Genomic DNA, 23,894 nt, shown 5'->3' on the forward strand with positions numbered 1-23,894 from the left:
GGGAAGTGGACACGGTGTTGGAGTAATGCTTGCGCAGGTTGTTCCTTCTAGTTTCTCGCTCGCGCTTTGCCTCCTCTTCTCGCTCTCCTTTGCGAATAAGTTAGCCAGCATATATGCTAGTCGCTTGCTGCAGCTCCACCTATACTTGCCTTATCCTGTCCTATAAGCTTAAATAGTCTTGATCGTGTGGGTGCGAGATTGCTGAGTCCTTGTGGCTCACAAATACTATAATTCCAGATGCAGGTCCAGGTGATTCCGCTCCAGGTGACGAGTACGAGCTCAAGTGGGAGTTCGACGAGGACTCTCAGCGTTATTATGTTTCCTTTCCCGATGATCAGTAGTGGTGCCTAGTTGGGATTCGATTCAGGGCCTTGTCGCATGTTGGGTTCTTTTCCATTTTGGCGCCGTAGTCGGGCCATGAGTGTTTGCTTGATGGATGTTATTTATGTACTCTGATGTGACGTGGCGAGTGTAAGCCAACTATGTTATCTCCCCCTTTTATTATGTATTACATGGGATGTTGTAATGATTGCCTGACTTGCGACATTGCTTTCAATGCGGTTATGTCTCTAAGTCGTGCCTCGACACGTGGGAGCTATAGCCGCATCGAGGGCGTTACAACCAAGGCCCGGGGCAAAACACGGGACCTGCGAGACGTATTGGAAAGTAGGGCAAAACATGGAAGGTCGGTATACGGGTCAAGGGGGCGCGCGCCAACGCGCGACGATGACCATCACGCCGGATACACTAAAAGTAAATTCGGCCGGGCCGAACACAGCAGACAAGACTCATTTGAACTGCGTCGTAATATAGCCCGGCACAGAGGCGCCGCACACCCCCTATGCTTCACTGATGAAGTTATGGATCACGAATTCCCGGAGGGTTTTAAACCCATAAATATGGAATCGTATGATGGTACAACAGATCCTACTGTATGGATTGAGGATTTTCTCCTCCATGTCCACATGGCTTGCGGTGATGATCTGCATGCCATCAAGTACCTCCCAGTAAAACTCAAAGGACCGACTCGGCATTGGCTGAATAGCTTGCCAGCAGACTCCGTCGGCAGTTGGGAGGATTTGGAAGACGCATTCCTTGACAACTTCCAAGGCACTTATGTGCGACCACCGGATGCTAATGACTTGAGCCATATAACTCAGCAGCCCGGGGAATCGGCCAGGCAATTCTGGACACGGTTCCTGACTAAGAAAAACCAAATTGTCGACTGTCCGGACGCAGAGGCCTTAGCGGCATTCAAGCATAACATCCGTGATGAGTGGCTCGCCCGGCACCTCGGCTAGGAGAAGCCGAAGTCTGCCAGCCCTCACGGCACTCATGACCCGCTTTTGCACGGGCGAGGATAGTTGGCTGGCTCGCAGCAACAAAACATCAAGGAATCCGGGCACTTCGGATACCAAAGATGCCAACGGTAGACCACGCCGTAACAGACAAAAGCGCCGCAACAATGGCGATAACGCCGATGATACGGCAGTCAATGCCGGATTCAGAGGCTCTAAATCCGGTCGGCGGAAAAAGGCATTCAAAAGAAGTACTCCGGGCCCGTCCAGTTTGGATCACATACTCGATCGCTCGTGTCAAATACACGGCACCCCTGATAAGCCAGCCAATCACACCAATAGAGAATGCCGGGTGTTCAAGCAGGCCGGCAAGTTAAATGCCGAAAACAAGGACAAGGGGCTGCATAGTGATGACGAGGAAGAACCCCGACCGCCGAACACGGGAGGACAGAAGAGGTTCCCCCCACAAATGAAGACGGTGAACATGATATACGCAACCCACATTCCCAAGAGGGAACGGAAGCGTGCACTAAGGGACGTCTATGCGATGGAGCCCGTCGCCCCAAAGTTCAACCCATGGTCCGCTTGTCCGATCACATTCGATCGCAGGGACCACCCCGTATTAGTATCCGTCATGGCGGATCCGCCGCACTGGTCCTAGACCCCATCATCGACGGATTTCACCTCACTAGAGTCCTTATGGACGGCGGCACCAGCCTGAACCTGCTATATCAGGATACAGTGCGCAAAATGGGTATAGATCCCTCGAGGATCAAACCCACCAAAACCACCTTTAAGGGCGTCATCCCAGGTGTAGAGGCCCATTACACGGGCTCAATCACACTGGAAGTGGTCTTCGGATCTCCGGACAACTTCCGAAGTGAGGAGTTAATCTTTGATATCGTCCCATTCCGCAGTGGCTATCACGCACTGCTCGGGCGAACCGCATTTGCAAAATTCAATTCGGTACCGCATTACACATACCTCAAGCTCAAGATGCCAGGACCTAGGGGGTCATAACAGTCAATGGAAACACAGAACGCTCGCTCCGCACGGAAGAGCACACTGCGGCCTTCGCAGCAGAAGCACAAAGCAGCCATTTAAGGCAAACCACCAATTTGGCGATACAGCCCCCGGACACCGTCAAGCGAGTCCGGAGTAAACTGCAACAGGATCGCCTGGCACGTTCAGAGCTCGTCTAGCAATTCGCCCCCCGTCCCAGTCCCAGTCAAGCGATGAACTCCGTGCCGCGCGTACATAACTACGCACTCAAAATACCATGGGCATAGGCGGGGGCACGATCAGGGCACTTCCCGCAATGCGGCTTAACCGCACTAGGGGCTGCATACCTTTATCATTTTTTCTCTTTCAGGACCTTACTCTCTGGAAGCCCTTTCCGGCAGTATGATTGCCGGACACATTACGGGAAGGAACAACCAAGGAGGCAAGAATCTAAGACGTACAAGGGAACCCCCAGGTGGTCTCTAATAACAATCGATATACCCACTTTTTACTTCCCATACGCAGCTTGCCCTTGGATTGGACATGTCAAATAGTCCTATTTATTGCTTATTGCACTACTCTTATCAATACGCTTCGACATATTATTTAAATAACAATGCATAGCATTAGTCTATTATTGCATTATCCATTTTTTCTTATATGTTCATTTCGACAACTTGCACCCGTACATTCTGGTACGGCCAGTACGCCAGGGGCTTTTCGTTTACCCCATAATACGGCGTGAGAAGTCCGAACACTTTCGACAGTGCGGCACCCCGAACTTATAGTATTATATGCATCAGCTCTGAATCATGTCTTGGGTCAATAGTTGGGTTTGCCCGGCTCTCATGTTTTGGTACCTTACGTTCCGCTATATCGGCTAAGGTAGCACTGGGAGAACTACTGCGATTGTGTCCCGGTTCTTCCGGACGAGCACCTCAGTAGAGAAAGCCGAAAACTGACTGTCATGATGAGGCGAGAGTTGGTCGCTGTTCGAGAGGTCTCAAGTCCTTAAAGACTTTTTCCGCTTCGGGCGAGGAGTCGGACTTGCCCGACTTAGGCATATATAGCACCCCAAATTCGGCCTTCCGAATACTAGGGGCTTCGCCAAAATTTAAAATTGTAGACTTCTATGGCTAAGTGAGAGTGATAAAGCCTTATAGTCTGATTGCCTGGTTCGTTGTGCTGAAGACCTCCCTCGAAGGACCCAAAATTGGGATAAAGAATGCTCAGGTTTATCCCGAACACCCCAGTACTAGGTAGATGGGGGTAGAAGCCGACGACTGGCCAACTCTCAGATTTCATAAACGGACGCACAGAAGGTAATATTTTAAATTCAAAAAGTGTTGCATGGTGCAAATGAACTCGTTTCAAATAAACAGGATCACATAAGCATGTTCATTCGAAAATTACATCTCTGGCACATTCATCCGCCACAAGGCGGGAACCCTTCAGGACATTGTCATAATACATTTCGAGGCAGCGATGCTCCTTGCCCTCCGGCGGCCCCTCCTTCACCAGCTTCACGGCGTCCAGCTTCACCTAGTGCACCTTCGCCCGGGCAAAAGCCCTGCGCGCACCCTCGATGCAGACGGACCGCTTTATGACTTCAAGCCGTGGGCAGGCATCCACAAGTTGCCTCACCAGACCGAAGTAGCTGCCGGGCAGGGGCTCGCCAGGCCACATCCGGACTATAAGACCCTTCATGGCCTGTTCGGCCGCCTTGTGAAGCTCGACCAATTGCTTCAGCTGGTCGCTCAAGGGCATTGAGTGTTCGGTCCCAGTATACTGAGACCAGAACAACTTTTCCGTCGAGCTCCCCTCTGTTGGGGAACGTAGTAATTTCAAAAAAATTCCTACGCACACGCAAGATCATGGTGATGCATAGCAACGAGAGGGGAGAGTGTTGTCTACGTACCCTTGTAGACCGTTCGCGGAAGCGTTATATCAACGCGGTTGATGTAGTCGTACGTCTTCACGTCCGACCGATCCAAGTACCGAAAGCACGGCACCTCCGAGTTCTGCACACGTTCGGCTCGGTGACGTCCTCACCTTCTCGATCCAGCAAGAGGGGCGAAGTAGTAGATGAGTTCTGGCAGCATGACGGCGTGGTGACGGTGTTGGTGAAGAACAATCTCCGCAGGGCTTCGCCTAAGCACTATGAAAACTATGACGGAGGATAAACTAGAGGGAACGGGGTTGCCGGCACACGGCTTGGTGTTTCTTGATGTCTCCTTTGTGCTAGCCCTGCCCCTCTATTTATATGTTGAGCCCTAGGGTCGAAACTTGGAGTAAAAGCCTCCACAAAGTCGGTTTCACCCGAAAGGCAAGAGTCCTTCTCGGACTCCAGGGCCAGACGCCAGGGTTCCCGGCGTCTGGACCCAGACGCCAGGGACCCTGGCGTCTGGCCTCTGGACTCCGCAAAACTTCCTTTTGTGCTTTCCAAAAACCTTGTGGGCTTTCCCCTTTGGCCCAAATAAAGTGTTCTCGTACCCAAACATTTTGGGAAACATCCGGAACCCCTTCCGGTGATTTCCGGAACCCTTCCTGTGACCAAATACTATTATCCCATATATCAAACTTTATCTCCGGACCATTCCGGAGTTCCTCGTCATGTCCGTGATCTCATCCCGGACTCCGAACAACATTCAGTCACCAACATACATAACTCACATAGTACTATATCATCAACGAACGTTAAGCGTGCGGACCCTACGGGTTCGAGAACTATGTAGACAAGACCGAGACACCTCTCTGGTCAATAACCAATAGCGGGACCTGGATGCCCATATTGGCTCCTACATATTCTACGAAGATCTTTATCGGTCAGACCGCATAACAACATACGTTGTTCCCTTTGTCATCGGTATGTTACTTGCCCGAGATTCGATCGTCGGTATCTCAATACCTAGTTCAATCTCGTTACCGGCAAGTCTCTTTACTCGTTCCGTAATACATCATCTCGCAACTAACTCATTAGTTGCAATGCTTGCAAGGCTTATGTGATGTGCATTACCGAGAGGGCCCAGAGATACCTCTCCGATAATCGGAGTGACAAATCCTAATCTTGAAATACGCCAACCCAACATTCACCTTTGGAGACACCTGTAGAGCTCCTTTATAATCACCCAGTTACGTTGTGACGTTTGGTAGCACACAAAGTGTTCCTCCGGTAAACGGGAGTTGCATAATCTCATAGTCATAGGAACATTTATAAGTCATGAAGAAAGCAATAGCAACATACTAAACGATCGAGTGCTAAGCTAACGGAATGGGTCAAGTCAATCACATCATTCTTCTAATGATGTGATCCCGTTAATCAAATAACAACTCTTTGTTTATGGTTAGGAAACATAACCATCTTTGATTAACGAGCTAGTCAAGTAGATGCATACTAGCGACGTTTGGTTTGTGTATGTATTCACACAAGTATTATGTTTCCGGTTAATACAATTCTAGCATGAATAATAAACATTTATCATGATATAAAGAAATAAATAATAACTTTATTATTGCCTCTAGGGCATATTTCCTTCAGTCTCCCACTTGCACTAGAGTCAATAATCTAGTTCACATCGCCATGTGATTCAACACTAATAGTACACATCACATGTGACCTATACCCAAAGGGTTTACTAGAGTCAGTAATCTAGTTCACATCGTTTATGTGATTAACACCCAAAGAGTACTAAGGTGTGATCATGTTTTGCTTGTGAGATAATTTTAGTCAACGGGTCTGTCACATACAGATCCGTAAGTATTTTGCGAATTCTATGTCTACAATGCTCTGCACGGAGCTACTCTAGCTAATTGCTCCCACTTTCAATATATATCTAGATCGAGACTTAGAGTCATCCAGATCTGTGTCAAAACTTGCATCGACGTAACTTTTTACGATGAACCTTTTTGTCACCTCCATAATTGAGAAATATTTCCTTATTCCACTAAGGATAATTTTGACCGCTGTCCAGTGATCTACTCTTAGATCACTATTGTACTCCCTTGCTTAACACAATGTAGGGTATACAATAGATCTGGTACACAGCATGGCATACTTTATAGAACCTATGGCTGAGGCATAGGGAATGACTTTCATTCTCTTTCTATCTTTTGCCGTGGTCGGGCTTTGAGTCTTACTCAATTTCACACCTTGTAACACAGCCAAGAACTCTTTCTTTGACTGTTCCAATTTTTGAACTACTTCAAAATATTGTCAAGGTATGTACTCATTAAAAAAAACTTATCAAGCGTCTTGATCTATCTCTATAGATCTTGATGCTCAATATGTAAGCAGCTTCATCGAGGTTTTCTTTGACAAAATCCTTTCAAACACTCCTTTATGCTTTGCAGAATCATTCTACATTATTTCCGATCAACGATATGTCATGCACATATACTTATCAGAAATGCTGTAGTGCTCCCACTCACTTTCTTGTAAATACAGGCTTCACCGCAAGTCTGTATAAAACTATATGCTTTGGTCAACTTATCAAAGCGTATATTCCAACTCCGAGATGATTGCACCAGTCCATTGATGGATCGCTGGAGCTTGCATATTTTGTTAGCACCTTTAGGATTGACAAAACCTTCTGGTTGCATCATATACAACTCTTCTTTAAATCCATTAAGGAATGTAGTTTTGTTTATCCATTTGCCAAATTTCATAAAATGCGCCAATTGCTAACATGATTTGGACAGACTTAAGCATCGCTACGAGTGAAAAAATTTCATCGTAGTCAACACCTTGAACTTTGTCAAAAACCTTTTTTGACAAGTCTAGCTTTGTAGATAGTAACACTACTACCAACGTCCGTCTTCCTCTTGAAGATCCATTTATTTTCTATGGCTTGCCAATCATCGGGAAAATCCATCAAAGTCCATACTTTGTTCTCATACATGGATCATATCTCAGATTTCATGGCCTCAAACCATTTCGCGGAATCTGGGCTCATCATTGCTTCCTCATAGTTCGCAAGTTCGTCATGGTCTAGTAACATGACTTCCAGAACAGGATTGCCGTACCACTCTGGTGCGGATCTCACTCTGGTTTACCTACGAGATTCGGTAGTAACTTGATCTGAAGTTACATGATCATCATCATTAGCTTCCTCACTAATTGGTGTAGTAGTCACAAGAACAGATTTCTGTGATGAACTACTTTCCAATAAGGGAGAAGGTACAATTACCTTATCAAGTTTTCTACTTTCCTCCCACTCACTTCTTTCGAGAGAAACTCCTTCTCTAGAAAGGATCCATTCTCAGCAACGAACATCTTGCCTTCGGATCTGTGATAGAAGGTGTACCCAACATTTTTCTTTTGGGTATCCTATGAAGACGCACTTATCCGATTTGGGTTTGAGCTTTATCAGGTTGAAACTTTTTCACATAAGCATTGCAACCTCAAACTTTAAGAAACGACAGCTTAGGTTTCTTGCCAAACCATAGTTCATACGGTGTCGTCTCAACGGATTTAGATGGTGCCCTATTTAACGTGAATGCAGCTGTCTCTAATGCATAATCCCAAAACGATAGTGGTAGATCGGTAAGAGACATCATAGATCGCACCATATCTAATAAAGTACGGTTATGACGTTCGGACACACCATTACATTGTGGTGTTCCAGGTGGCATGAGTAGTGAAACTATTTCACATTGTTTTTAACTGAAGGCCAAACTCGTAACTCAAATACTCTTCTCTACGATCAGATCGTAGAAACTTTATTTTCTTGTTACGATGATTTTCCACTTCACTCTGAAATTCTTTGAACTTTTCAAATGTTTCAGACTTATGTTTCATCAAGTAGATATAATCATATCTGCTCAAATCATCTGTGAAGATCAGAAAATAATGATACCTGTCGCGAGCCTCAACACTCATCGGATCACATACATCAATATGTATTATTTCTAATAAGTCAGTTGCTCGCTCCACTGTTCCGGAGAACGGAGTCTTAGTCATCTTGCCCATAAGGCATGGTTCGCAAGCATCAAGTGATTCCAAAATCCCATCAGCATGGAATTTCTTCATGCGCTTTACACCAATATGACCTAAACGGCAGTGCCACAAATAAGTTGCACTATCATTATTAACTTTGCATCTTTTGTCTTCAATATTATGAATATGTGTATCACTACGATCGAGATCCAATGAACCATTTTCATTGGGTGTGTAACCATATAAGGTTTTATTCATGTAAACAGAACAACAATTTATTCTCTTACTTAAATGAACAACCGTATTACAATAAACATGATAAAATCATATTCATGCTCAACGCAAACACCAAATAACACTTATTTAGGTTCAACACTAATCCCGAAATTATAGGGAGTGTGCGATGATGATCATATCAATCTTGGAACCACTTCCAACACACATCGTCACTTCACCCTTAACTAGTCTCTGTTTATTCTGCAACTCCCGTTTCGAGTTACTAATCTTAGCAACTGAACTAGTATCAAATACTGAGGGGTTGCTATAAACACTAGTAAAGTACACACCAATAACATGTATATCAAATATACTTATGTTCACTTTGCCATCCTTCTTATCCGCCAAATACTTGGGGCAGTTCTGCTTCCAGTGACCAGTCCCTTTGTAGTAGAAGCACTTAGTCTCAGGCTTAGGATCGGACTTGGGCTTCTTCACTTGAGCAGCAACTTGCTTGCCGTTCTTCTTGAAGTTCCCCTTCTTCCCTTTGCCCTTTTCTTGAAACTAGTGGTCTTGTCAACCATCAACACTTGATGTTTTTTCTTGATTTCTACCTTCGTTGATTTCAGCATCACGAAGAGCTTGGGAGTTGTTTCCGTTATCCCTTGCATATTATAGTTCATCACGAAGTTCTACTAACTTGGTGATGGTGACTAGAGAATTCAGTCAATCACTATCTTATCTGGAAGATTAACTCCCACTTGATTCAAGCAATTGTAGTACCCAGACAATCTGAGCACATGCTCACTAGTTGAGCGATTCTCCTCCATCTTTTAGCTATAGAACTTGTTGGAGACTTCATATCTCTCAATTCGGGTATTTACTTGAAATATTAACTTCAACTCCTGGAACATCTCATATGGTCCATGACGTTCAAAACGTCTTTAAAGTTCCGATTCTAAGCCATTAAGCATGGTGCACTAAACTATCAAGTAGTCATCATATTGAGCTAGCCAAACGTTCATAATGTCTCCATCTGCTCCTGCAATAGGTCTGTCACTTAGCGGTGCATCAAGGACATAATTCTTCTGTGCAGCAATGAGGATAAACCTCAGATCACGGATCCAATCCGCATCATTGCTAATAACATTTTTCAACACAATTTTCTCTAGGAACATATCAAAATAAACACAGGGAAGCAATAACGCGAGCTATTGATCTACAACATGATTTACAAAATACTACCAGGACTAAGTTCATGATAAATTTAAGTTCAATTAATCATATTACTTTAAGAACTCCCACTTAGAAAAACATCCCTCTAATCTTCTAAGTGATCACGTGATCCAAATCAACTAAACCATAACCGATCATCACGTGAAATGGAGTAGTTTTTAATGGTGAACATCAAAATGTTGATCATATCTACTATATGATTCACGCTCGACCTTTCGGTCTCAGTGTTCCGAGGCCATATCTGCATATGCTAGGCTCGTCAAGTTTAACCTGAGTATTCTGCGTGTGCAAAAACTGGCTTGCACCCGTTGTAGATGGACGTAGAGCTTATCACACCCGATCATCACGTGGTGTCTGGGCACGACGAACTTTGGCAACGGTGCATACTCAGGGAGAACACTTTTATCTTGAAATTTAGTGAGAGATCATCTTATAATGCTACCGTCAATCAAAGCAAGATAAGATGCATAAAAGATAAACATCACATGCAATCAATATAAGTGATATGATATGGCCATCATCATCTTGTGCTTGTGATCTCCATCTCCGAAGCACCGTCATGATCACCATCATCACCGGCACGACACCTTGATCTCCATCGTAGCATCATTGTCGTCTCGCCAATCTTATGCTTCCACGACTATCGCTACCGCTTAGTGATAAAGTAAAGCATTACAGCGCGATTGCATTGCATACAATAAAGCGACAACCATATGGCTCCTGCCAGTTGCCGATAACTCGGTTACAAAACATGATCATCTCATACAAAAAAAATTAGCATCATGTCTTGACCATATCACATCACAACATGCCCTGAAAAAACAAGTTAGACGTCCTCTACTTTGTTGTTGCAAGTTTTACGTGGCTGCTACGGGCTTAAGGAAGAACCAATCTTACCTACGCATCAAAACCACAACGATAGTTTGTCAAGTTGGTGCTGTTTTAACCTTCGCAAGGACCGGGCATAGCCACACTCGGTTCAACTAAAGTTGGAGAAACAGTCACCCGCTAGCCACCTTTGTGCAAAGCACGTCGGGAGAACCGGTCTCGCGTAAGCGTACGCGTAATGTCGGTCCGGGCCGCTTCATCCAACAATACCGCCGAACCAAAGTATGACATGCTGGTAAGCAGTATGACTTATATTGCCCACAACTCACTTGTGTTCTACTCGTGCATATAACATCAACACATAAAACCTAGGCTCGGATGCCACTGTTGGGGAACGTAGTAATTTCAAAAAAATTCCTACGCACACGCAAGATCATGGTGATGCATAGCAACGAGAGGGGAGAGTGTTGTCTACGTACCCTTGTAGACCGTTCGCGGAAGCGTTATATCAACGCGGTTGATGTAGTCGTACGTCTTCACGTCCGACCGATCCAAGTACCGAAAGCACGGCACCTCCGAGTTCTGCACACGTTCGGCTCGGTGACGTCCTCGCCTTCTCGATCCAGCAAGAGGGGCGAAGTAGTAGATGAGTTCCGGCAGCACGACGGCGTGGTGACGGTGTTGGTGAAGAACAATCTCCGCAGGGCTTCGCCTAAGCACTATGAAAACTATGACGGTGGATAAACTAGAGGGAATGGGGTTGGCGACACACGGCTTGGTGTTTCTTGATGTCTCCTTTGTGCTAGCCCTACCCCTCTATTTATATGTTGAGCCCTGGGGTCGAAACTTGGAGTAAAAGCCTCCACAAAGTCGGTTTCACCCGAAAGGCAAGAGTCCTTCTCGGACTCCAGGGCCAGACGCCAGGGTTCCCGGTGTCTGGCCTCTGGACTCTGCAAAACTTCCTTTTGCGCTTTCCAAAAACCTTGTGGGCTTTCCCCTTTGGCCCAAATAAAGTGTTCTCGTACCCAAACATTTCGGGAAACATCCGGAACCCCTTCCGGTGATTTCCGGAACCCTTCCGATGACCAAATACTATTATCCCATATATCAAACTTTATCTCCGGACCATTCCGGAGTTCCTCGTCATGTCCGTGATCTCATCCCGGACTCCGAACAACATTCGGTCACCAACATACATAACTCACATAGTACTATATCGTCAACGAACGTTAAGCGTGCGGACCCTACGGGTTCGAGAACTATGTAGACAAGACCGAGACACCTCTCTGGTCAATAACCAATAGCGGGACCTGGATGCCCATATTGGCTCCTACATATTCTACGAAGATCTTTATCGGTCAGACCGCATAACAACATATGTTGTTCCCTTTGTCATCGGTATGTTACTTGCCCGGGATTCGATCGTCGGTATCTCAATACCTAGTTCAATCTCGTTACCGGCAAGTCTCTTTACTCGTTCCGTAATACATCATCTCGCAACTAACTCATTAGTTGCAATGCTTGCAAGGCTTATGTGATGTGCATTACCGAGAGGGCCCGGAGATACCTCTCCGACAATCGGAGTGACAAATCCTAATCTCGAAATACGCCAACCCAACATTCACCTTTGGAGACACCTGTAGAGCTCCTTTATAATCACCCAGTTACGTTATGACGTTTGGTAGCACACAAAGTGTTCCTCCGATAAACGGGAGTTGCATAATCTCATAGTCATAGGAACATTTATAAGTCATGAAGAAAGCAATAGCAACATACTAAACGATCGAGTGCTAAGCTAACGGAATGGGTCAAGTCAATCACATCATTCTTCTAATGATGTGATCCCGTTAATCAAATAACAACTCTTTGTTTATGGTTAGGAAACATAACCATCTTTGATTAACGAGCTAGTCAAGTAGATGCATACTAGCGACGTTTGGTTTGTCTATGTATTCACACAAGTATTATGTTTCCGGTTAATACAATTCTAGCATGAATAATAAACATTTATCATGATATAAGGAAATAAATAATAACTTTATTATTGCCTCTAGGGCATATTTCCTTCACCCTCCTCAGCTCGGTAAAACTCCGCGGCATCCAGTACACTACGGGGAAGATCTGCGAACGCTCCTGGAGAGCTCTAAACTCGGGTAAGTAAAAGGAAAGTTTCCTTCACATGCTTGCTTTGCATAATGAATGCCTTACCCGCTGCTATCTTCTTCACCGCATCAACCTCCTAGAGGGCCTTGTGGGCTTCAGCCTTGGCGCTTCGAGCGCTTTCGAGAACCTTCACAAGCTCGGACTCTCGCGTATTAGAGTCAAGCTCCAAGGACTCATGTTTTTTGGCAAGAGCCTCGAGCTCTTGCTGCACCTCGCCTACCCGGGCTTCTTGCTTTTCCCGCTCAATGCGCTCCTTGGCCGCTTTATCTTCGGCCTCGGACAACGCCTTCTTCAGGGTCGCCACCTCGGTCGTGGCCCCTGGCAAATTCATGATGATCCTATTACTTTACAACTGAACTTCTTTTTAATGTATAGACAAGGTATTGCTTACCTTTGCTCTCCTCGAGCTGCCTCTTGGTAAGGCCGAGCTCGTCCTCGGACCGCTCCAGGTCCTGCTTTAGTGCAGAGACCTCCACAGTACGTGCGGCAGCGGCCAACAGTGAAGCTACACATGCACATAGACATATTCTGATTAGACTCCTGAGTCATTATTTGATCCTCTATTCGGCCTTTCTTCGCGAACGCCAAACAGAGCATCAGGGGCTACTGTCTATGTGGTAATATTTCCTTATATTTTGATTACTTACCTCAAAGCCTGTTAGGAGGCTGGCACAAGCTTCGGTTAGTCCGTTTTTGGCGGACTGAACCTTCTCGATCACCGCACTCGTGATAGTGCGGTGCTCTTCATCGATGGAAGCGCCACGAAGCGCTTCCAGCAAGTTGTCCGGTGCCTCTGGTTGGGCAGAGGCCACCGGCATGGGTGGCTTTCCCCCCTTAACGGGGGATAGCCTGCCGGAGTCCGGAACCATCAAACGTTCCGGTGCAGTGTTCGGCTGGGGACCGAACTCGGAGCCCGTAGGAGTCTTGCTCCCTTTGCGCCCAGGGTCCGGAAGGTCGCCTCGAGGCGCCCCCAGGACCACCTCCCCTCGGCTCGCTGCCTTTCGAGACAACACCTTGACGTTGTCCGTAGGTAAAGGGGTGGAGGCGGTCGGAAGAGAACCGCTATTCATATCCGACGAGTCCAAAGAGCTGTCCGACGAAGATACGTTGAAATGAGCTCGGGACGGACTACATAATCATGTTCGGCATGAGGAGAAGCAAGGCAATAAAACATACCATGAATTACTATGGTATCCGGATACTTACGACTTCGCCAGGGGCTTGACCCTGGGTAGCCACTCGTCGCCGATGTAGGCGGCCGTCGTGAAGCAGTCCGGAAGGAGGGTCCTTCCCTTCTTGGACCCTTCGGCCTCCCCGGTTGGGGCGGCCTTCCTTTTCTTGTCTCCCCGACTGGGGGGAGAACTTTTCTCTTCCTCCTCGTTTTCGTGGGAGGAGTGCGCGTCGGAGTCATCGGACGATGAGTCTGATATGACCTTGCGCCGAAGACCCTTTCGGGTCCCCGTGGCCTTCTTCTTGGTCTTCTTCACCGGCACCTCGTAAGGCGTCGGAGCCAGCATCTCCGTTAGGAGAGCGTCTGCAGGATCTTCAGGCAGGGGGGCTGGGTAATCGAGCTGGTCCGCTATCTCTACCCAGTCATGTTAATGGCATGGAAGCTTAGATCCCGCACACAATTAAACTGGGGCAAATAAATATCCTATGAAATATAAAAACTTACTAGATTGGCATGGCGCTTTGTGCTGAGTCCGCGGTCCTCGGTAAGGGGAGGAGGTATCTCGGCGCCCTTGAACAGCGCCTTCCAGACGTCCTTGTGCGTCGTGTCGAAGAGCTCTCGCAGCGTCTAGTGCTTGGCCGGGTCGAACTCCCACAGATTGAACGCCCATCATTGACACTGGAGGATCCGGCGGAAGAGCATGACCTGGACCATGTTGACGAGCTTGATTTTCTTGCTCATCATGTTCCGGATACAGGTCTGGAGTCCGGTCAGCTCTACCGAGGAACCCCAGGACAGGCCCTTCTCTTTCCAGGAAGTGAGCCGCGTGGGGATTCCGGATCGAAATTTGGGGGCCGCCATCCAGTTGGTGTCGCACGGCTCGGTGATGTAGAACCACCCCGATTGCCACCCCTTAATGGTCTCCACATAGGAGCCTTCGAGCCAGGTGACGTTAGGCATTTTGCCCACCATGGTGCCTCTGCACTCTGCTTGCTGGCCGACCACCACCTTCGGTTTGACATTGAAGGTCTTCAGCCACAGGCCGAAGTGGGGCCTGATGCGGAGGAAAGCCTCGCACACGACGATAAACGCCGAGATGTTGAGGATGAAATTGGGGGCCGGATCATGAAAATCCAGCCCGTAGTAGAACATGAGCCCGCGGACAAACGGGTGGAGGGGAAATCCCAGTCCGCGGACAAAGTGGGTAAGGAAAACTACCCTCTCATGAGGTCCGGGCGTAGGGATGATCTGCCCCGCATCTGGCAGCTGGTGCGCGATATCCGCGGCCAGATATCCGGCTTCACGTAGCTTTGTGATGTTCTCCTCCGTGACGGAGGAGACCATCCACTTGCCTCCCGCTCCGGACATGCTTGGAGAGGTTTGAGGAGAAGGACGCAAAATTGGGCGCTGGAGCTTGAGTGTGCGAGAATGGATAAGCGAGGAGGAAGAAGACGTGGGTAAAAAGGGTGAATCTTTGTCCCCTTTATAAGGGCGGAAGAGGCGATACGCCTCCCCACTTGCCTGGTAAAATCGCTTATTTCCCAAGCGCCGTAGTTGATGGCGCGGTTGGGTTACCCATGTCCGTATTGATGCGAATCCCGTAATAAGGGGGACACAATCTCTGCCTTGACAAGACGTGTCAAGAAAACCGTGTCAAGAAAACCGCCTCACGATATGTGCGGTGCTGGTTGAGAAAAAGGGTTCGAATAATGACCGGGCCATGACATGATGTCGTGCTATCAAAACGTGTCAGCAGATTAGATTTGTGGAAATATCATTCTCTCTATGGTGGTATGTGGAACTTGTTTTGCAGAGCCGGACACTATCCTTGTGTTCAATATCTTCTATGGAGTATTCGGAGGAGGAACCCGCCTTGCAATGCCGAAGACAAATCTGCGTGTCGGACTCATCATCATTGAAGCCTGGTTTAGGGGCTACTGAGGGAGTCCTGGATTAGGGGGTCTCTAGACAGCCGGACTGTTGGACTATGAAGATACAAGATTGAAGACTTCGTCCCGTGTCCGGATGCGACTCTCCTTGGCGTGGAAGGCACGCTTGGCAATACGGATATGTAGATCTCCTCCCTTGTAACCGACTTTGTGTAACCCTAGCCCCATCCGGTGTCTATATAAACCGGAGGGTTTAGTCCGTAGGACAACATACAATCATATCATAGGCTAGCCTCTACGATCTCGTGGTAGATCAACTCTTGTAATACTCATATCATCAAGATCAAACAAGTAGGACGTAGGGTTTTACCTCCATCGAGAGGGCCCGAACCTGGGTAAACATCATGTCCCCTGCCTCATGTTACCATCCACCTCGCACGCACAGTTCAGGACCCCCTACCCGAGATCCGCCGGTTTTGACACCGACAGACATGCAACCTACTCTCTCTGTAACTAGCTTGCAGAAAAGTCTTATATTGTGAGACAAAGGGAGTAACAAGCAATGCTTCATTTCAGGTGACAAATCGCAGATCAGGAAGAGGTACATGCACCTAACGGAGGAGATTCTACAGGACAACCCCAACATGTGCGCCTACATGGCGCCGTCTCTGGACGCGCGCCAGGATATTGTTGTCGTGGAGGTCCGGAAGCTCGGGAAAGCGGTGGCACAGAAGGCGATCAAGGAGTGGGGCCAGCCGCGGTCTAAGATTTTAGAAGAACAAGGAGGCTCCTCCCGGTTCCATTAACCAGAATGAAACCATACAACTTTTTTTCGAAAAAGCTACTGAAAACTAAGGTTCACCATTCGGACTAAAAACAGAGAAATTACACCCCTACTCGACAGGAGCCAAAGGACAAATGAAAGCACACCGGAGGCAACAAAGACGCATGTCAACCAGTGATCACACCACACGACTCGCTCGCTCCCCTCCTCTTGAGTGGTGGCGCCAGGGTCGCCTAGGGTGACCAGCATATTGCGAGGGTGGACACGGGGCTGTTCACCATGATCTTGCTGTCGGTGTCACGCTTCTTGGCTGGAGAAGAGAAACCGCCGTCTTCGGAGATCTTGAGGTTGTCCCAGCATACCCCAGTATCCAGTCTAGGGTTCTTCAGCCACATGATATCATCAGGGGTTGTTGGAGTAGCCTTGCTAGCGCACTCAAGAACTCTTCCACGCGGGCTTTGCTTGTTTCTGGAATCAGAATCACCCAGGACTTGAGCTTCCTGTGTATCAGTCTCTCCATACCTGATTGATAGATGTCCACATGGTGTTATTAAAAATCATAGAGTTCCTATATTTCCATAAACACCAAAGGACAGCAGAACTAACTGCGTTCAAAACTAAATTCTTTTTATTAGAGATCCAGAGTCGGGCCACAGCTTCAAAGTTTGCACCCAAGTTTTTCTGGAAAAAGAGATTGACAAACGACCATATATTTTTAGCTACAACACAGTCAAAAAATAAATGATGGTTTGTTTCTTGCTCCGCGCAGAAGACACAATCAAGTGGTTTGATTATATGCCTTTTCTGAGGTTGTCTCTTGTCATCAGTTTGTTTTGGGAAAACAACCGAAGGAAGACATGAATCTTCGGGGGCACTGCCAGTTTCCAAACCGCTGACAGAAATAGGGGTTGCACCCCTCTAAGGGCATCTCCAGCCGCGCCCCCAGGAAGGCCTCCCCAGGCGTTTTTTTGCGCCGGCGCCGAAAATCGGCCCAGTCGCGCCCCCAGGAGCCCGATTTTCGCCGGCTTGGGCCGAAAACAGTGTCGGCGGACCCAGGCCGAACCCGGCGCGCTGGGGGGCGCCCGGGGGCGCCAGGGCGAACTGTTTTGGCACGAAACAGCCGCGGGCCCGCCGCGTCAGGGACACGGCTCTCTTCTCGCCCCTTCATCATCCTCATCGCCTCGTTTCCCGCGGCAAATCAATGCCAAAGCTGCCGCGCTGCCGCGCCGGTCAGCCTGCGCCATTGATGCCTCATGGGCGGCGCAGTGAAGACCGGATGACGCGCGTTCCTCGCCCTCCCTCGCCCGCCACGCGTACTCACGGCGGCTCGCCCACGGGCGGCGCCTCGGCCTATATAAGACGCGCCCCAGCACACTCGGCGACTCGCACTCTCTTGCCGTCGTCGTTCCTCCCTCTCCTCTCTCTCGCCGTCTCCAGTTCATCACACCCATGGCCGAGCACTTCCCAGGAGACGGCGCGGCGGCGAATGGCTTCGGCCGCCGCCATCTTCACGAGAACGAGGCTCGCCTCCTTTTCGAGGCCGAGTACCCGATCCCGCAGGACATGCGGGTGCCCGGGGCATGGAGGATCAGCGCCGGCGGCGTGCCGGTGCCCCCGGTACCCACCGGCGCGGTGCGGCGTGCAGAGATCGCACGCATCCTCTCGTCCCTGCCGCGCGCAGCGAGGGAGGGGCCACGGTACGTCCCCGACAGCCCGCTCTGGGAGCCTTACTTCCGCCGCCATCACGCCGAGCAGCTCGAGGCCACCAACGGCGTCGAGCCCTCCAGCAGGCTCAATGCCGTCGGCCGGTGTCGGTGGTGGGGCGTGCCCGGGCGCATGTTGGAGGCCGTCCTCGAGTACATCAAGGGCGGCAACACGCCGCGCCTCGAGTACCACGCTCCCCCGTCCTTCCCACGGCGTCGGGGAAGCTCCTGGACCCCGAGGCGCATGGAGACCGGGGGGTCCTCCCCCTCGTCCGACGGTTCCCCCTGCCTCCACCTCCGCCCCGTCAAGCCGGAGCCCCAGTGCACGCCTGTCAGCACGCGCACCCGCCGCTCCGGCGTCTGCATCGGCGACAACGCCTCCCCCACCGGCCGCTTCGTCCTCGTCGAGCCCAAGCCGGAGCCCGACCTCCCCGCGGAGTACGAGGAGATAGCCCGGCGTGGCTTCTCCGACGAGGACGCCCTGCGGTGGGCGCGGGACGACTACCTCCGCGACGAGATGGTCCGGCAGCGCCGGGCCCTGGAGGAGATCGCCGCCCGCAAGCGTGGGCGCGAGGACGAGCACGGCGTCGTGGTCCTCGACAGCGACGACGACGACGATGCCCCCGGACCGTCCAACCCGCCGCGCCAACCGGGGGAGGGATGCAGCAGGGACGGCGGAGGCGTCGGCCGGGGCGACGACGACGACGATGACAGCGGTGACTACACGCGGTTCTACAGCCTCCTCGGCATGTAGAACCGCGTGGGCGGGCGGCGAGGCGGGCGGCGAGGGAGACGGCGGGGGTAGTCCGCGGTAGTTTTTCCTTTTTTTTGTAAAATATGTTTAAATTTGAATGAACTCGAACGTGTTTGTGTTGTGTTTGCACCGAATTTAAACATTTTTAAAACCCGTGGGGGCCGCGACTGGGGGGCATCACGCCCCCAGTGCGCGGTTTAGCGCCGGTGCGCCCCCAGGGGGCGATTTTTTGCCCCTCCTGGGGGGGCAACGGCTGGAGATGCCCTAAAGTTAATCACGTGGTACAAAGAGCTAGAGGAGTAGACACCCTTATTCTCAAGTTTCTAGATCGGGGCATCAGAATCACCATCAAAAGTGATTTCTTTGGCAATCTCCAATAGTTGGTACCATTGATCCATCAACTTACTATCAAAGTTTCTTCTAAAGGTCAACTTCAGTATTTCACCATCCCAGACATCTCTGACACTCTTGTTTTGCTCATTGCAAATCATATAGATGTGCCAGAATTGTACTGCTAGGGGGGAGGTGCCAAACCAAGTATCTTCCCAAAATCTAATCTTGTCTCCTATCCCTATTTTCCATCTATACCCAAATTTCAAAGTTTGGATAATGGATTTCACTCCTTTCCAGAACCTAGAGGTATTGATGGAGGTGCTAGGGGCAAAGACATTAGTTTTGCCTCTCATATATTTCTGGTCTATCATCATCTTCCAGGGCTTACCATCACCCTCATAGTATCTTCTAACCCAAGATCCTAAGAGGCAGATGTTGACCTCATGAAGATTTGGGATGCCAAGCCCCCCAAATTCTTTCTTCATACAGACCATCTTCCAATTAGCTACGTACAATTTCCTGTGCCCCTCAAAATCATTCCATAGATAATTTGACATTTGGGCATTAATAAGCTCAATTACCCATTTAGGAAATTTAAAGAAAGAAAGCAAGTACACAGGAATACTAGCTAAACATGCTTGGATGAGGATTATTCTTCCCCTGTAAGAAAGAAGCTTCCCTCTCCATCCAGCAATCCTTTTCATGATCTTGTCAATAAGTGGTTGAATATCTTCTCTCCTAAGTTTATCGTAGTGCAAAGGGATCCCAAGGTATTTAATGGGGAAGGAACCTATAGTACATTCTAGTATCTCTAGGAACCCTCCCACCTCAGCTGCAACCATGTGAACTGGAATGAGTTCACTTTTACTATAGTTTATTCTCATTCCAGATATCATCTCAAAACTGGAGAGAACCATCTTCAGTTTTCTGGTATGTTCTATATTTTTATCTAAGAATAAGATGGTATCATCAACATATTGGAGACATACTATCCCTCCAGGGCAAATCTCAGCAAACAACCCTTGTATCAGCTGATGATTTATTGCTTTCATCAACATCCTAGTTAAAATATCAACTACTAGGTTGAATAGCAGGGGAAAATGGGGTCCCCCTGCCTTAACCCTTTCCCTGTAAGGAAAAAATCACTCTCAGTGTTGTTAAGCTTAACACCCACTGATCCACCCCTAGTTACTTGAAGGATCCAATGGACCCATTTCTCTCCAAAGCCTCTCTTCCTAAGCAGCTCTTCAAGGAATTCCAAGTCTACTTTGTCAAAAGCTTTTTCATAGTCTAGCTTAAGTACTAGGCCTTGCCTTTTAGTAGAGTGGATGGAGTGCAGAATCTCATGAGTTGTGACCACACTTTCCAAGATATATCTGCCCTTAAGGAAGGCTGATTGGTTAGTAGCAATGAGCCTTTGTAGGATCATGGATAGTCTATTTGTGAGGACCTTGGTGAAGATCTTGAAACTACAATTTAACAAACTAATGGGCCTAAATTTTTTCATGCTGGAAGCATCAGCTTCTTTGGGGATCAAAGTCAGCATAGCAAAGTTAAGTCTATGAATAGCCAGCTCCCCCTGATGAAAAACTTCAAACATGGCTATTAGGTCTTTTTTGATCAACTCCCAAAAATGCTGATAAAAAAGAAGGGAATACCATCTGGGCCAGGGGCACCATCTGCATATGATTCAAAGACAGCCTTCTTGATTTCCTCTTCTAGGAAGGGGGCCTCAAGGGCTTCATTTTCAGTAGGGTTAACTTTCTCTTCATTAGAAAAAAAAGGTTGGGTCTAACTGAATCCCACCCCTATCCTCTTTCTTGAAGAGATCTTTATAGAAGTTGGTAGCAATCCCAAGCATTTCTTTAGTGTCAGTGACTGGCCCAAGGGGGCCATCCAAGGAGTGGATAGTTGTTTTCCTCTTCCTTTGGTTTGCCACTGCATGGAAATACTCAGTATTCCTATCACCTTCTTTAATGTCCCTATCCCTAGATCTCTGCTTTGCTTTGATCTCCTCTTGGAGCCAGATTTTCTGGAGCTCACAATGTGTGAATTTGAGCCTAGCTGCCTCAGAGTCAGAGAGCACTAAAGTTTCAGATTTGATGTCTAGCTTGTCATAATCCTCTAAAAGGATTTTCTTATATCTCCTAAGTTGGGCCTCTTCATTAGAGCTCCAACCTTTGGTCACTCTCCTAAGCTTTCTCATCTTATCTTGCCAACTGTCTAAAGGGTTGGCCTTAAGGGTGGGTTCATTCCATATCTTGGAAACTAGCTTGGAGAAATCCTCTCTAAGCAACCACCATTTTTCCATCCTATAACTACTACTCTTAGCCTTTTGCCCAATCCCTGATTCCAGATGATGGGAGCATGATCACTACCACATCTAGGGAGAGCCATGCAGGAGGCTAGTGGAAAAATCTTGTCAAGCTCTGTATTACAAAAGAGCCTACCTATTGTGGACATGATCAGGTCAGCCTGGTTGTTAGCCCAGGTGAATTTTCTACTAGATAGCTTAATCTCCAACAAACTCCAAATTTCTATCCAAGCATTGAAGTTGTCACACCACCTATGGTTGACAACACCATTGCTTTTTTCTCTAGCATACATAACTAGATTGAAATCCCCCCCAATCAGGGTGGGGTGTGGATTCTCTATGAACAGGGACTGAAGCTCAGAGATAAATACTTCCTTCCCTTCCTCATAGGGAGATCCATAAACAGTGACAATTCTAAAGGTTACATCTTTACTTTTCAGCTTAAGAACACAACTAACTGAAAAATCAAGATGAGACCATGAAATGATCTCAAAAAGGTCAGCATCCACACCCATCAGGATGCCCCCAGCAGAGCCTTTAGATGGGAGGTGGTGCCAGGAGAAGTTCCTGCTTCCTACCAAGGATTTAAGGTAGGAATCAGAAAATTCTTCTTTTTGGTTTCTTGGAAGCCAATGACAGATGCTTGTATCTTCCTAATTGTATCAACTACAAGGGTTTTCCTCCCTAGAGCAGAGATACCCCTAACATTCCAAAAAATAGCATTCATTGGAAAACTTTTGTCCTAGGGTGCTTGCCCCATTTGTGATTACATACTAGGTTCCACACTCCAACAGAGTCAAAACTACTATTGTGCTCCACCCCATCCTCTATAATACTTTTGGGGGTGGTGAAACCTGAGTCAGGATCAACACTCCTATCAGGATTCAAACGGCTAGGGGGAGGTAAGTTGAACATGTTCTTATTTCTAGAATCTATATCAATTCCTATTTTAGAAGCTACTGAAATAAAATGAGGGTTATTGAAGAGGGAGAAAGGTGTGGACTTATTACCTTGTTCTTTTTTAGGAGCTGCATCTTGAGCCTCTTTGAGCTGTTGAGCCTTTTGCAGTATGGTTCTGGAATCCCCAACATTTCTTGTACTGGCCCTAGGCGCCTGTGTGGGACCCCACTTCTCTGCCCTCTTAGCCCCATGGGCATGGAGGGGTGGGTATTCCTCCTCATACTGCTTGTTCATCAGTGTTCCATCCTGCCTCAGGGGCTCCTTGTTCTGGATCTCCTCTTGCAGTTCATCCCATTCATCCTCTGTGTCTATGTCCTCATTGTTCCACCCCTCCATTTCCCTTAGCAAGCTAAAGCCTGTTGGGGAACGTAGTAAATTCAAAAATTTCCTACGCACACGCAAGATCATGGTGATGCATAGCAACGAGAGGGGAGAGTGTTCTCTACGTACCCTCGTAGACCGTTCGCTGAAGCGTTATATCAACGCGGTTGATGTAGTCGTACGTCTTCACGTCCGACCGATCCAAGTACCGAAAGCACGGCACCTCCGAGTTCTGCACATGTTCGGCTCGGTGACGTCCTCGCCTTCTCGATCCAGCAAGAGGGGCAAAGTAGTAGATGAGTTCCGGCAGCACGACGGCGTGGTGACGGTGTTGGTGAAGAACAATCTCCGCAGGGCTTTGCCTAAGCACTACGAAAACTATGACAGAGGATAAACTAGAGGATACGGGGTTGCCGGCACACGGCTTGGTGTTTCTTGATGTGTCTTTGGTGCTAGCCCTGCCCCTCTATTTATATGTTGAGCCCTGGGGTCGAAACTTGGAGAAAAAGCCTCCACAAAGTCGGTTTCACCCGAAAGGCAAGAGTCCTTCTCGGACTCCAGGGCCAGACGCCAGGGTTCCCGGCGTCTGGACCCAGACGCCAGGGACCCTGGCGTCTGGCCCCTGGACTCCGCAAAACTTCCTTTTGCGCTTTCCAAAAACCTTGTGGGCTTTCCCCTTTGGCCCAAATAAAGTGTTCTCGTACCCAAACATTTCGGGGAACATCTGGAACCCCTTCCGGTGAATTCCGAACCTTCCCGGTGCACAACACTATTATCACATATATCAAACTTTATCTCCGGACCATTCCGGAGTTCCTCGTCATGTCCATGATCTCATCTCGGACTCCGAACAACATTCGGTCATCAACATACATAACTCATATAGTACTATATCGTCAACGAGCGTTAAGAGTGAGGACTCTACGGGTTCAAGAACTATGTAGACATGACCGAGACACCTCTCTGGTCAATAACCAATAGCGGGAC

The 23,894-nt window shown here is 48.2% G+C and overlaps 1 pseudogene; it reads left to right on the forward strand.

The window, feature by feature from the left end:
• Positions 1-23,894, forward strand: part of LOC125535124 — a 43,049-nt pseudogene that overhangs the window by 7,606 nt on the left and 11,549 nt on the right.

This window comes from Triticum urartu, chromosome 2 (genome assembly GCF_003073215.2).
Source record: "Triticum urartu cultivar G1812 chromosome 2, Tu2.1, whole genome shotgun sequence".
Lineage (NCBI taxonomy): Eukaryota > Viridiplantae > Streptophyta > Magnoliopsida > Poales > Poaceae > Triticum > Triticum urartu.